The 15,958-nt window shown below is 32.9% G+C and overlaps 1 protein-coding gene and 1 pseudogene across 1 annotated transcript in view; both read right to left on the reverse strand.

Annotated features, from left to right (window-relative positions):
- LOC102885755 (protocadherin-15) overlaps nucleotides 1–15,958 on the reverse strand; it is a gene marked incomplete at its 3' end in the record, with an annotated part of 563,452 nt that overhangs the window by 285,151 nt on the left and 262,343 nt on the right. The window lies entirely within an intron of this gene.
- LOC102885508 lies at nucleotides 12,085–12,891 on the reverse strand (annotated as a pseudogene).

Below are 15,958 nucleotides of genomic sequence, written 5' to 3' on the forward strand. Positions count from 1 at the left end.
ACATAACTATTATATAATTGCAGTTAACTATCAGACCCTTAATTTAAAGTAATTTGCAAGTATTAAAGAAATAAAATATCTAGGAACTCATCAAAATATTCTTTGTCAAGGTAATAAAAACAAAAGCATCTGCCCATGTCAGTCAAAAGAGCATATAATTTAGTTTTATAAAAGAGTTAAAACCAAAGAGTCTTAAATAACAATTTAATTTCCAGAACCAACCAAAACATTTGACTTTGTGGGCAGGATCAGGGCTCTTGAACATTTACTACTGAAAACTTTTAAATTCAGACTTTGATAAAACTCCTGTATCTGCTCCTTTTATCAGTGGTGTAAATTATCTAACTAGTCATCTTTGACTAGACTAGTGGTTGTCAGTTTAGCCTCAGCATCACCTAGAAGTCAAATCTCAGGTTTCACCTACTGAATCAGAAATGTTAGGGGTAAGGTCCAACATTCAACATTTTATTAAACTCTCTAAGTGATTACAATGTGAACTAAAGTTTAAAAAATCACTAGAAAATGATGGTGATGAGTTTTCTGGTGGAAATAAATATTTTTATTATACTTACAGTGAAATCTGGATTTTTTGGAGCCTGTGAAAACGAGATCAGAAGTCTGAATGACTGTTTACCAAAAATAAATCCAAATGCCTATATTGTGGATGAAAGTATTGATAGAATTTAGAAATTTAAGTTCATAATTTTTATAGATAACCAATGGTCAGTGCCTTCTGGGGGAAGAATGTGAAAAAGATTTCTGTATGAGATTGTGAAAAAAATTATGATAAATTGAAAGAGGATGGTTCTATTGAGTAAAGTTAGAAGAAGTAGACCTCACTATGAGAAAAATGTAGCAGAGGACAGAAGGTATAGTCTTTACTAGTAGAACATGTGTGAACAACCCCCACCCCCAACATATTTGAATGTAACAGGTAACCAACAGAGATTGATGGATTAGAAAAACTAGGACAATACTTATACGATATTTTGGAAGGCTGTGTCTTCATATCATCACTGTCTAATGATATTTCAGTAAAGTGTGAACAGTATTCTCAGTTTGTCTGAGGAAGAATAGGAGTATTTCTTATTCCTACTTTATCATTAACTTTTCACTTTTCACTCATCCACCTTCTATTTATAATTCTCAGAAATTAACTAAGCTGAACTCTCTCAAGAATAATTTAATCATACTTACTATATAAATTAGACAGTCACCTGTCACACTGTGTAGAAACTACAGGTATTGATAGTTTTATGAAAATAAGCTTAATGTAGATAAGAGGTAGCTTAGAGTTCAAGTCTCACTAGAGCACTGAGATCTTAAGATTTTTCTCTGAGAAATGGCTAAGGAATACATCTCACGTGATGCTTCAGACCTAGGAGAAATGGGAGGATGCATGGATTAAGTAGGGAAATGCCAAAATTAAACCACAATGAAGGATTTAAAATTATCTTTAATAAAATGGATGGGAATGAACCAAGAAGACCAGTAATTCAGACCTATGAGGAGTAATATAGGTAGGTGTGTCTTGTGTGGATATTTGTTAAATCTCTTGTTTTTCAATCAGAGACAATTTGAAAATATTCTTTGAAAGAAGTTACCTTCTTACTTGAATTATATTTGTAAATAGAAGATTCCAGTTCTTCAAATTTCTAAGAAGCCAGTAATTATACTCAAGTCATTATTCTTACAATTAGGTTTTTCAGGGCACATTTTAGGATTCTCCTTCAGTGTGTCATAAACATATAAACAAAGTGATATTCTAAGGATCTAAGCAGGACTGACAAATATTATCTGAGTGACAATTACCTTAATTCACAGATTACTTTTGATTCCAAAAGTATTCAATTTTCGTGAAGGTCTGAAATAAATTGAAGGTTGAATTCTTCACAAGAAAAGTAATACTGTGATTTTTCAGATTTGGTTAAGATGCTGATGGGTTGGTTGGCTGGCTTTTCCATTCTAACAAAGCTGCCCATTGTGGTAGAGTCGGCACAGTTATACCACTATTAGCAGCTTCATCAGGACTTTCTCATTCCAACTTGAACATTCATAATACAAAACATTATCTAAAACCTTTGCCTTGAAAGGGAAAGTAGACACAATCAGAAGTAGGGCTTCCAAGACCCAGTTCCCTTGTTCATGGGGTAACACAAGCCTCTTCACGATCTTAACATTTTCATCTACCCAAAAAGCTTAAAGACTGAATAAAGTGATTGATATGTAGTATCCATCAAAATAATACAAATAAATAGTTTTATGTTGCTTATGAAAATTTTGTCTGGAAGGAAGTGTTCTCTGCAAATTTTATTCAATAAAATTTAAACATATTTTTTTCAACAAAGTTTTATTCAATAAATGCTTACTAAGAAACTACTACCTTCCTGACTCTATTCTATCAGGTTAGAATTCATTTGAGAAGTAAAATTCATTCAATAAAAAATATATTTTTTGGCTCCTATACCCATATTTTTTTTTCAATTTTTCCTAAAATCAGCTTTAAAATACTAACAAAAATAATGTACTACATCCTTTCAAAATACTGTATTTCAATAGCATCTGTAGATTCATCAAGCACTGAGAAAATAAACAAAATAAAAACCTGAGTAGTCTATTTTATAATAGAAACATACTACCATCCCTCTGAAAAACAAGAAGACTCTTCTTGATATTTGATAAAAGATGACATGTTAGATGTGAACCTCTATCGTTGTATTTTCTCATTCTCTTTTGATATATTTAGTACAGTTAGTTTTCCTTGTATTTTTTAAAAATGAAGATAAGATGAAAAACAAATCAATACCATAAGGCCTGACCCAGATCAATATGTTATACATTAAATATTTTATTTAATCTGATTTGTGCTCAAGATCTCTAATATTTCTAAAGTTTCTGTTGTTCTTAAGACTGGCAGATTTCAAAATTTTGTTACACTTTGGATTAAATTTACTGACTTCTCAAAACTTCTTTTCAAGTTTTAATGAGCTATATACCCATCTATGTATTAAGTAGGAAAAACATTTTAGAAAATTGTCACCAAAGTATGAACTTGGCATCTGAAAACAATTAGGCTTCCTTCTAGCTATACATCAGGATTTTTTATGACATGTGACAGTTTTATTATTTTATGTGATTGCTTTGTAGACCATGACAATACACTAGAAATATTAAAATTCTGCATTGTGTAGCATCTTTTTTTAAATGTGTTTTGAAAGTTCTTTTATCTACAAAGCTGACTTCCAATATTTAATTTCTCTGTTAATTTTGTGGGCCTGCAATATTTCCTGGGTGAATTCTAATGTTCTCCTCATCAGAGGATCTTTATGTTCTCAGGAACCCAACTTCACCTATGGGCATCTATTTACCTTTTTATTAAGCAAAAATATTTTTTTGCCTATTTTTCTTGTTCTGAGGCTAGTCATGACATGACATTTTAAGGACCAAGGATGAGAAAGAATGTTTATAGACATTTCCCGTTTTTGTAGTCATGCAATTCTGACATGATTAATAATACTAATTTCTATGTCATTAGTTTTATTAACAGATATTACTTTTATCTTAATCTAAATGCCAAACAAATAGAAATTCAGGATTCAGTTTTAAGGTCATTGAAGTTCTTTCCACATTTATGGTGGGAGTGACATACATACCATCAATTCTGGCTAGAGATGGACTGTGGACACTGCATAAAATGTCTAAGATTTAAAATTGTCCTTAGAGTCCATTTTCCTAGATGCTTTTCCATATAATGAGGAGAACTGAGAACCAAACTATGGTTCTCGATAACCATTTTTTAATAGTCCATGATGATGATGATGATGATGATAATGATGATGAGAGAGACAGAGAGAAATAACTCCTTTCTCAAACCAATAGAAGTTGAAATATACTGCTATAATGCTAGAATGTAAGAGTACTATAGAAACTCTGATAACAAATGAAAGGATTGGAAATGACCAACTGATCTATCTTAAACTTTTCTGGTAAAGTTTGAAGATTGTTATTTTACCTCCAAGGGACTTTATGTATATTAAATTTATTAATAGAACTCATCAAGATGGTAAAAAATACAAATCTACTAAGCCAAAGGTATAATTACCAGAAGTCAGTCTGTATTTCTGGATCACTAGAATTATTTTGACACATTAAAAGAATAAATTCTTAACTTTAATTTATTTGTTATAAGGCATTGTGGTATGACATCATTTAGAATATACACAAAAACATATTCAGATAAAACAATGTGATATCTGAAATGTTCTTCAAATAATGGGGGAGAGAAGAATGAGAAGATCTAGTTGAACGAAGAATGTTTATAAATTGATAATTGGATAATGAGTTCATGAGAGGTCATGATACTTTTCTCTCTGTTTCATATATATATATATTTAATTCTGTATTAAAAAAATAAATAATAATTCTTAGGCCTCATCTTGGACATTGAATCAAAATTATCTAGGATTGAAGCCTTAAATTTCCAGGTGTCATCCAAAAACATATGAAATCCGAGTCTTGGGAGTTGGGGGTGCATATTAGCAAGCTCACTGCATGAGTCTTATGATCCAGTTAAAATGCTAATTGATTGTGTCCAGAGTATGTCTTCTACCATTCTGTTGTATAAAATAAACTAACTTTCTAAAGTATTTATTTACGGATCAACATAAGTATGGTTCACTATCTTAGGGTAATGTCCTACCAGGAAACACACACTTAAACAGATTTGTATGTAGGGAATTTACAGGGGAATAAGCCTAAAAAGATATACAAGAAGTAGGACTGGGTAGAAAGGAAGAGGCAAAAAGTTACACAGTTCAGGCAGACACAGCAAAACCAGAGATCTCAAGGGGCTAATTTCGAGAGTGTTCATGAATTCAGGACAGATGACTGGGTTTTTGTACATTTGCCTTAGTGTCATGGACAAGCCATTGGATATGGGTGCTCCCAATGATGGGGCATGAGGTTGGGGAAAATGCTTCTTTTTGAATAAAGAGTAATACCTTTACAGAGACTCTGTGATTTCTAATAGCCACCGATAATCTTGGCATCTGAGAAAGGAGGTAGTTAGGATGAGAGAATTAAGTCACTCAATCCCCAAGGGGTGCACTAGGTGGTGCTTTATAGCATCCACTATATCTAAAAGGGCTGAACTATTTTTTACTGGAATTTTTTCTCACCTGACCTCATTTTTCCTTATATACCCTTTCAAATCAATACAGAAATGCTGCAATGACCATCACAATGGCTACATTGTAGTTTTTGGTTCTTTTTGTACTTCCTAAGTCATATATTGTCACTCTTAGGAATAACAAGTCAAATCAATATTTTTGAATTTTCTTCAAAATCAATGTAATATATTGCTTGTCTTAGCAACCTGTAAGTGCTCAAATAATGGCAACTAGCCAACTGAATTCACAAAGAATTTGTGTTTTATTTCAAGATGATATTTACTGGTTTAGATATATGAACTAACTCCTATTAATCCACTTCTTAGAAATGTGGTATTGGTTACTTCAAGAGAGTAAATGTCATGTTGCTAACTCATGTTGGATCCCTAGCCATTAACTGTTGTCAGACACAGATAAAATGTAGCATACATAAGCATGCGAGATTTACACTTCAGTTGTGGTACTCCAAATTCTAAGTTCCAATGATTTCTTTGTTGTGATAAGATAGTTTATAAAACAAACATACCTAACATATAGTAGACATTCAGCTGGTTGGCTCTTCCTGTGACCCCAAAGAATTTTACCACTTTATTTCAAATGCTTTCATTTCACTTTTAAAATTAAACAAAAGAAGAAAAGTAAACTTTATTATCTCCTGTTTGAATTTAGTTAAAGAAATATATATAGAATAATGAATTAGAGTTAGCTTCTATGTATAGTTCCCACTGCTAAATTCAAGTCTTCAGAGAGAAGCTGCTTTAAGAAATAGTACAATCCTTGGTCCGGAGCTGCTCCTACCATCCAGCTGGGGGAGTGGTATAGTAAAAGGGCAATTACTACTCTGAGAATTGCTGAGGTCAATTTACTGCTGTCACTCCGATCTGAATCTCTCTTTACATATTTTCTTTTCCTAAAGAAAAATGCCTCTACATTTCTTCAGACCAAAAAAAAAAAAAATTGCAAAGTAATAAGTTTACGTGTTCTAGAAGGCTTCCCTAATTATCATTAATAACATTGTTTTTAGAAAAAAATATTATATGTTCCAAACAACTAATTAGAAACAATGGTGTAGCACAATTATTTTGAAAGTAGATGCTTACCCCTACTCTCTTTTGTTTCCAGTGTGTACGTGTGCCTAAATTTCTCTACAGATTTCAAGATGTGGAAATGTATTGTTATTTTACAGCGAAAATAATTAGAATTCAAAATCTAGAGGACTACAACTAAAAGTCATATCACACATTGTTTATAAGTAAGGTATTTTTCAATGTAGACAATCGAACATAATTTATAAGGACCTAATGTGAGTCATCAGTCTGGTATATATCATTTTTAAATGCTATGTATATAAACTTGTTTCTGAAGGGATGAAATACTGCCATTTGCAACAACATGGATGGACCTTGAGATAATTGTGTTAAGCAAAATAAGCCAGACAGAAAACGTTGAAAATCACATAACATCACTTACATGTAGGATATAAACCTAGAAGCAACAAATGAACAGGACAAACAAACAGAGACTCATGGACAGGGACTATAAACTAGTGGTTACCAGAGGGTAGGGTGTGGGGGAGGAGGGGGGGAAGTAGATGGAATAAAAGGAGTCAACTATAGAGGGGTAGGGGGAGGGTGAAGTGGGTAAAGGGGATTAAATATATGATAGCTGAAGGAAACTGGACTTTGAGTGGTAAACATATAATAGAATATACAGATGTCAAATTAAAATGTGCACTTGAAAATTATATAATCATATTAACCAATGTTACCACAATAAACTTAATTCAAAAAAGAAAACTTTTTTTAAATATTAAAAAAAAATGCTTCTGAACACAGAAAGTATTTATAATCTAAGTATACAATTCAAGAAGTTTCTTATCTTTGCCAATCTATATTAACCAGACTAAGAAATAAGTAGGAAATAATGTTTAAAATAACTCTTGAACCAACTGCATGCACACTGTGCTAATAAATGCAAACTCTTTTCTACGTCCCTCAAATCATATTAAAGAGATGCTTCTTGGCAGAGGCATACTTAAATCATTCTACATTTCCTCCTTTTTCTCTTATGTAAAAATGTCAACTTATAAATAATTTTTTAGGAACAAGTGTTTTCTTTATTTTGTATGTCTTCAGATAAATTGTCTGCCAAGATTTTAGTGATTGGGGATTTAGAGTTCTTTGGGTGTTTATTACAACTCTGACATTATCAGTATAAATGTTTATAGCACCTATAATAATTATTAGCTTAACATAGAAAGTTTTTGCAATTTCACGAAAATGAAAACAGCTATCTAGTATAGTATTTACTAACTTATATCACTGTCTCATCTCAAATCATCAACATTGCCACAAAACAGCTGCGAGCTTCAAGGAAATCTCACTGAAAATATAATAGAGCTATTATAAATTTTATTTAGTTTGTATACCAACTAAAAACAAGTAAAATCTATTAATATGTATAAATTTATTTAGTTATTTTTTTAAAGAAAATCAACATTAGAGAGGGGTGTCAGGAAAGTTTTTACTTAAACTTGAATTTGATTGATGAGAAAGTGCCAACCACTGAAAGATCTGACAGAAGTGTTTTACAACAGAGTGAACAGCAAAAGCTGGGCATGAGAAGAAACTCAGAAGTTCCAAAGAACAGGATAAAAGTCCTGGCAGTAGAGCAGCAAATAGGCAGAAGTTAAATCATGTGTGGCCTTGTAAGTCATATTCTGCTATTGAGATTTTATTCTCACCATAATCAGAAGCCACTGGAGAATTTTAGGCAGGAAAGTAACTTGAACTGATTTATGTTTTTAAAAGATTATTCTGACTGCTGTCTGAAGAATGGGTTGTAAGAAGCAAAAATGGAAGCAAGGACAGGAGATGACACTGGCTTATGTAAGATTTCCTCTAAAGGTATTAAAGGCATCATGTTACAAACATCACTTGGGAAGTTAATAAGTCAGTTGCTTGGTCCATGGTTTATTTACTTCCTTTATCTGAATATATTTGCGGATGATGTTAGTAAAAAAATGTGCAAATCAGAGGGATCGTTATTAGGCTGCTTACAAATCAAATTGGTGTAGAGCTATCATAATAGGGAAATAATATGCTTTAAGAAAAAGCTTTACCAAAAAGCCAACTCTGCATACTATGGTTTCTAAAAAAAAAAAAATTGTATGTAAATAATCTTACAAACTGTATTTATCACTTTTCCTAGTATTATTTACTTAATTATTTTTGCGGTGACTTCACTGAGTTGAACTACTCATTTCATTTTCATCTTTTGGCCACCTGTAAGCCTCAATACAGTTTAAACTATTAAAATACATTATCATGTCCTTCAATATTCATTTTAATCAATAAGAAATAAACTAAGAAATATGTATCATAAAATTGGTTTTGCTAACAAGAAAATATTAAATGAAAATATATTTCTTATAGAAAAATAAATTTTATGTAGGTTTCTTTTTTTTAAGATAGGAGCACTTTTTTTCAAGTAATACTTTTTATATAGAATTCCAAAGCATGAAGCAGATAAATAAATTTAGGTACATTTATACGAAGAAATACTATGTAGCTTTTTTAGAATATATATATATGTATATTTTTATATATGTAGTACATTATATACATATAGCACGTTATATACATATATATGTAATACACACATACACAATATGTAATACACACATATATGTAATGCACACATACACAATAAAGAAAACTTCAATTGACTCCAAATAAGTAAATATTTACTGAGCATCTTACACTTGAGGCATTGTTCTAAAGGGTTAGGATAAGACAGCAAAGAAGGTAGATAAGTTTCCTTTTCATAGTGTGTTTATATTTCACAGGAAGTATATATTAATCAATTAAAAAAATAAGTATGAGAAATTTCCACATTGCTAAAAGACCTGCAGAAAATAAAACAAAGTCATATATTACTGAATTCATGAGGAAGAAGGCTACTATAGATAGGTGGTCAGAAAAGCCTTCTCTGAGGAGATAACATATGAAGTGAAATCAAGAAAAAACATCAGAAGAGAACATTCCAGAAAGTGGTACATAAGGGCATAGGCCCTCGGCTGAAAGAGGATGGCATGGTAAAAAGCAGAAAGAGGGTCAGGGAGCAGATAGAAGAGAAGTAGGGAATGAAGTCAGCATTCTCTTCGGGCTGCTATAACAGAATATCATAGACTGAATGGCTGATAAATAACGGAAATTTATTTCTCACAGTTCTGGAGGTTGAGAGTCCAAGAACAAAGCATTGGCAGATACATTGTCTGATGAGGGCCAACTTCCTGGTTCACAGATAGCTATCTTACTACGTTGTCACATGGCAGAAGTTGATGAGGGGTCTGGCTCTCTGGGCTCTCTTTTATAAGGGCATTAATCCCATTTATGAGGGCTCTATCCTCATTACCTAATTATATTCCAAGGGTCCCACTTCCATACACCATTACATTGGGAATTATGTTTTATCATATGAATTTGGGGGTGACACAAGCATTTAGTCTATAGCAGTCAATGACAAAGGACTGTGTAGGACCATATAGAACATTACAATAAAGCTCTTAGCAATGATAGTTCATTAAAAAGCTATCACAACCTTGAAGCAGAGAAGGGACATGATCTGATGTCTAATTTTCAACACCATTCTGATTAGATTTCAGGCAGACCTGATAAACAGATATAGCAGGACTCTAGGCAAAAATTTGTGATGGCTTTATTGTACATTTGTCTTACATATTTGGATTTTTAGATGTCCAGTATTCATTTACCCTTCTTAATGGTATCTCAATTTTCTTAGAGAAACTACTTTTGTACATTGGGCACAGTTCCATCAGGAGCTCTGTATTAGAACTGTACATAGAAACAGAACCAATAAGATGTGTGCATGTGTGTGTGTGTGTATTACTCTCCAGATAGATAAATCTGTCTGTCTATCTGTCTGTCTATCTGTCTGTCTATCTATCTATCTATCTATCTATCTATCTATCTATCTATCATCTATCGATCTGATGGGGAGATTGAAAGATATTTATTTTAATTAGTTCATGCTGCAATTATGTGAGCAACTCCAAAATCTGCTAGATAATCTGGCAGGCTAGAGATCCTAGGGAAAAATGATGTTATAGTTCAAGTCTAACAGCAGTCTGTTGGCGGAACTCTCTTTTCTTTGGGAGAAGTCAGTCTTTTTTTCTTACTGACTTCAACTGATTGGATGAGGCCCATCAACATTAAGGAGAGTAATCTGCTTTTCTCAAATTCTACTGATTTAAATTGTAATATTTTTGACAAAATACCTTCATAGCAACATTCATATGTGTTTGATCAAATATCTGTGTATCATGGACTAGCCAAGTTGACATGTAAAATTAACCATCACAGGCTCTCTGTCTCCTCCAGTCAAAGAATGAGATGTGATTCAAGCTAGGTCAGTTAGATATTCTCTCCCTTGATCATATATTTAAATAGAGGGCCAAAGAAGTACATCCCATCCCCATAGTCCTATCCAGATGACACGATCCTGCCCTTCCATAAAAAACACACAATTCTTCAATCTCCAGTTCCTAATCCTTTTAAACAAATCACCATTAGCCTAGTGAACATCTAATACTTCACTATTATCTAGGCCAAACTCATTTGTTTGAAATGAAAAAAAAAAAAGAACTGTAATTGTCTCGAGCATGCTCCAGATAACTGGAAAGACAGGCATCTAATTAATAATGGTCATTCCGGAGATTAGACTTTGAGTATGGAGGCTTTCCAATTTTTAATGTGTGTAATTTAAAAAAAAATATTTTCTGTATAATTTACAATTAACAGCCAACATTTATTTTAATTAAAGTAAATAATAAAACTTTCTAAATTAGCAAGTGGGAGAAAAGCAGAATTTTAAATGTTATTGGAAGTGTAAATTCTATCTTTCTCCGCAGTAGAAGCCCCAGAGGCACCTCTGGAGAACTGGAGGTTTTGAGGGACAATTTGAAAACTTTATTAAAATTTATTATTTTTGTATTCATAAAAAAGGCGGGGGGGGGGGAAGGAGCAGGATACTTGCTTCCTTGGCAGACATTTAAAATTTGATTCATTGATGTATTTTTGGCTCACAGTATTACCTTGTGGCATCAGCTGCCTCTTCCCAAAGCAATAATATATTGCTAATTAATTTAGCACAAGCAGTGACTATGCCAAATCTATTTAAAAAAAAAAAAAAAAAAAAGCTCTCTACTGTTCTTCTCAATAAAGGTATCACATTCTTTTAAAGTACCAAAGTCATACCGAGTTAATTACGACTAGCACAATCAGAATAAATTAGGCTGTATTAACATATACAGCTCAGTTTTTTAAAGCTGAGTTTTCAATTTAAAATAACCAAATATTACATCACTAATTTGAATTAACTAATTTCCTCCCATGAGTCTCTGAGTAAACATTCAGCCAGATGAAGAAATTACACTGTCAATGAAATAATAATAGCAATAACTAATATTATTAAATCCTTAGTATTTGGTAGAAACAAGTTAAGTGTGTTACATGAATCTGATTTTATAGTACTTATAAAAATTCTATATATTAGATATTTTTATACCCATTTTGTAGGTGACAAACATAAACTGAAGTTTGGAGACAATATTCATAACATCACAGATTTCAACTTGGACTCTAAGTTCTTACAGATTTCTTACAAACTGTGATAGTAAACACTTTTGAGGTTTTTCTTCTACACAATTTAGTAAGCCATCAGAGAGTTCCAGAATAAATGGTTATGTAAAGCTATAAATATCAAGTCCAAGTTGAATGACTGTTTCTTTTCTCTTCATGTATGTTTTTTAGACAAACACATCACCAAAGTTAATTTAAAATAGTTTGAAAAATCACAAACAGGTTTTATTTGTCACCATAAAAAAGTCTTAATTTTAAACAGATTTTGGGACTGGGGGCTGATATCCATCTGTTTGTTCAACTTTAGCACCTGTCTCATCCCCAGTAACTTTTCTAGAACTACTACCACCTTCACCAGAAATCTCTATGAGTCTTCTCAGTTCAAACTTGGACTTCTCCAGGTTTGAACTGCATTTTGACCTTTCTAACAAAGACATCATAGAGTAGATAAATAGACTGGAAAGACTTTTTTATGTCATTTCCAATGCTATCTGGAATCAATTTATTGATCACTTCTTTCAAGTCATTTGTTTGCACCTCTTGGGTCATGATTTCCATCATCTTCTGAATTTGGTGGACCTATTCATGCTGAGCATAAGAGATCTTCTGAATATGACTGCTGCAGTTTTTGGTAAAACCAGCACAGAATAGACGATGCAAATAACCATCAGTAGACTTGACATCAACATGAACTTCAATCATGGTCTGCCATTTTTTGACCGTGGAGCCCATTTTGGCATGGGTAAGAGCCTTGCCATGGAACTCAGTCAGGCAGTTTTTGACCTGCACATCATCCTCAATAATTAGCTTGAGTTTTCTAAATTCAACTTTGTCATTTGCAGATCAGCTAGGCTCACTTCAAAAACATGACTTTTGAATCCATCAGACACAATTTTGGTTCCTTGAGTTCTCATGACTAGTGTTTTCCCAATATTTCTTATATTGAACATAGCTAGTGTTTTCACATCACACCTATCTTTCTTAAAAAATGGGTCAACCATTTTTTGGGGGGCTTCCTTTTTGCCGCCTTTTGTAAGGTGCTTGTTCTTGCTGACTGCCATGGTGCCGCTCAGAGAAATGAAAGGCTAAAAACTCTTGAAAAAAAAAAAGTTAGAATCCATCGTATTATTAAGCTGAATAGTGACCTTGTTCCTTTAACTGATATTTATAAACTCAATTCTCCCTATTGTTTTTCATCCTTCATTCTAAAAAAAAGTAATAATAATAATTGAAAATATCTCAATGTCTATAAATAATTGAGCCTACTCAACATATATTTTAATGAGAGATAAAAAAGGACAAACGATCTCTTTTCTCTACTATAATGTCATACATTATTTTCAGAATTACTGTAATATGATTTTATACTCTAGACGATATTTTCTGAATTTTAGTTGTTGTTGGTTTGTTTTGTGTTTAGTAAGTTTTTACTCAACTTGAGTCTGAAATATGTTTGATCATTTACTGCTGGTAGCATGTGGATATGATTGTTATGAAAGTTAAAAATGGCAAACAATGCAATTTTTTGACTCTAGTTATATTATTACCATTTTTTCTTTCATTACTTTGAGAAACAATCTTCTCATTAAAGGTTATGGGAAATTTGAGACATGCACAAAGGGCAGACTCAGCAGGCACCAGAATCCTGCTATACTGAATCCTGCTTCATAGGAACAACAGCTCCTCTACTGTAGTCACCACCAGTCTTCACAACCAATCAGCCTGAGAGTCAATATCTCCCATTGATGTGAAAACAGCAATCAAGGCTCAACTACAATAGGAGAGCACACACAACCCATACAAGAGACACACCTGGAGCATCTGGCTCAAATGACCAGAGAGACTGTGCCACTGGGCCCATTAGGACACCTACTACATAAGGCCAGTCTACTAAGACCAAGAAACATAGTAGCTCTACCTAACACATAGAAACAAAAACAGGGAGAGAGTTAAAGTGAGAATACAAACATGCCCCAAATGAAAGAAAAGAACACGTTCCAGAAAAAAATAAATATATAAATAAAACGGAGACAAGCAATCTACCAGAAACAAAGTTTGAAACACTGGTTATGAGAACACTCAACGATCTCAGTGATAACTTCAACAAAGAGACAGAAAACATAAAAGTAGGCTATAAAACATAAAAAGAAACCAGTCAGAAATGAAGAATACAATAACTGAAATGAAAAACACACTAGAAAGGATCAACAGTAGATTAGATGAAGCAGAGGCTCGAATCAGCGATATGGAAGATAAGGTAGCAGAAAACACTCAACCTGAAGAGTGAAAGAAAAAAAAAAGAAGAATCCAAAAATATGAGGATAGTTTAAGGGGCCTCTGGTACATCAGGCATACAAACATATGCATCATGGGGGTACCAGAAGGAAAAGAGAGAGAGAGAGCAAGGAATTAAAAACCTATTTGAAGAAATAATGACAGAAAATTTCCCTAACCTGGTGAAAGAAATAGACATACAAGTCCAGGAAGTGAAGAAAATCCCAAACAAGATGAACTCAGGTCCACATATAGACACATCATAATTAAAATGTCAAAGGTTAAAGACAAAGAGAGAATCTTAAAAGCAGCAAGAGAAAAACAGTTCATCACCTACAAGGGAGTTCCCTTAAGACTGTCGGATGATTTCTCAACAGAAATTTTGCAGGCCAGAAGGAATTGGCATGAAATATTCAAAATTGGGAAAAGTAAGGACCTATAACCAAGATTTGCTACTGAGCAAAACCATCATTTAGAATCAAAGGAGAAGTAAACAGCTTTCCAGTCAAGAAAAAGCTAAAAGAGTTCACCAACACCAAACCAGCATTATAAGAAATGTTAGAGGGACTTTAAGAAGAAGAACAAAAAATAAAATAATAATAAAATGACAATAACTATATACCAATTAACAATTACTTTAAATGTAAATGGATTAAATGTTCCAAGCAAAAGATATAGGGTTGGCTGAATAGTTAAGAAAACAAGATCCTTGCATATATTACCTACTACAGACTCACTTCAGGTTGAAAGATACGTAGAAACTGAAAGTAGGGATGGAAAATATATTTTATGAAAATGGAAACGAACAAGAAATCTGGGGTAGCCATACTTATATGAAACAAGAAACTTTAAAACAAAGACTATAACAAGAGACAAAGAAGACCCCCAGTAATCCTACTTCTGAGTATTCATCCAAATAAATCCAAAACACTGCTTCGAAGGGACATGTGCATCCATATGTTCATTGCAAAGATATAGAGGCAACCTGGGTGTCCATCAGTGGATGAATGGATAAAGAAGAAATGTCACATATATACAATGAAATATTACTCAGCCATAGAAAAGAATGAAGTGTTGCCATTGGCAACGACATGGATGGACCTAGAGAGTATTGTGCTGAGTGGAGTAAGTCAGACAGAGAAAGACAAATGCCATATGATTTCACTTATACATGGAATTTAGAGAAAAGACAAAACAGAAACAAGCTCATAGATACACAGTATTTTGATGGTTGCCGGATTGGGGGGTGGAGGGAGAGGTGAAGGAGGGGGATAGTACAAATTGGTAGTCACAAAATAGTCATGCTGATGTAGGGTATACTATGAGGAATATACTTGGTAGTACTGTAATAACTGTGTCAGATGGGTGCTGGGTTTATCAGGGTGATCACTTCATAAGTTATATAAATGTCTAAATCACTTCATGTTATATAAATGTCTAATCATTGTGTTATATGTCTGAAACTAGTATCATATTGTATGTTAACTGTAATTTTAAAAATAAAAATATAATTTTTTAAAGTTATGAGCAATTTGAGGGTTGCTAATTGTTTCCTTCTTCATCCATCATTTTTCTGGCCCAAAAAGAGCTTCATAGGACACAGCTTGAAAATAATAGGCTTAAAGCCTGAGGGAGGATATAATTTAATACATAAAAATTATAGAAAGGAAAATAAGACATTATGAACAATGTGCTAGGACAATAATATAAACTGGGACTCTATAGCAACTGGGAAGCATGCTTATTTCATCTAGACTATTAGACTCCTATTTGAAGGTTATCCTTAACTAGAGAATGACCAAGTACGGTAGTGCTTGCCATTCTATTCTTATTTGAAAATATTAAAAGCATATA

The sequence above is a fragment of the Pteropus alecto genome, unplaced genomic scaffold, assembly GCF_000325575.1.
Source record: "Pteropus alecto unplaced genomic scaffold, ASM32557v1 scaffold306, whole genome shotgun sequence".
Classification (NCBI taxonomy): Eukaryota; Metazoa; Chordata; class Mammalia; order Chiroptera; family Pteropodidae; genus Pteropus; species Pteropus alecto.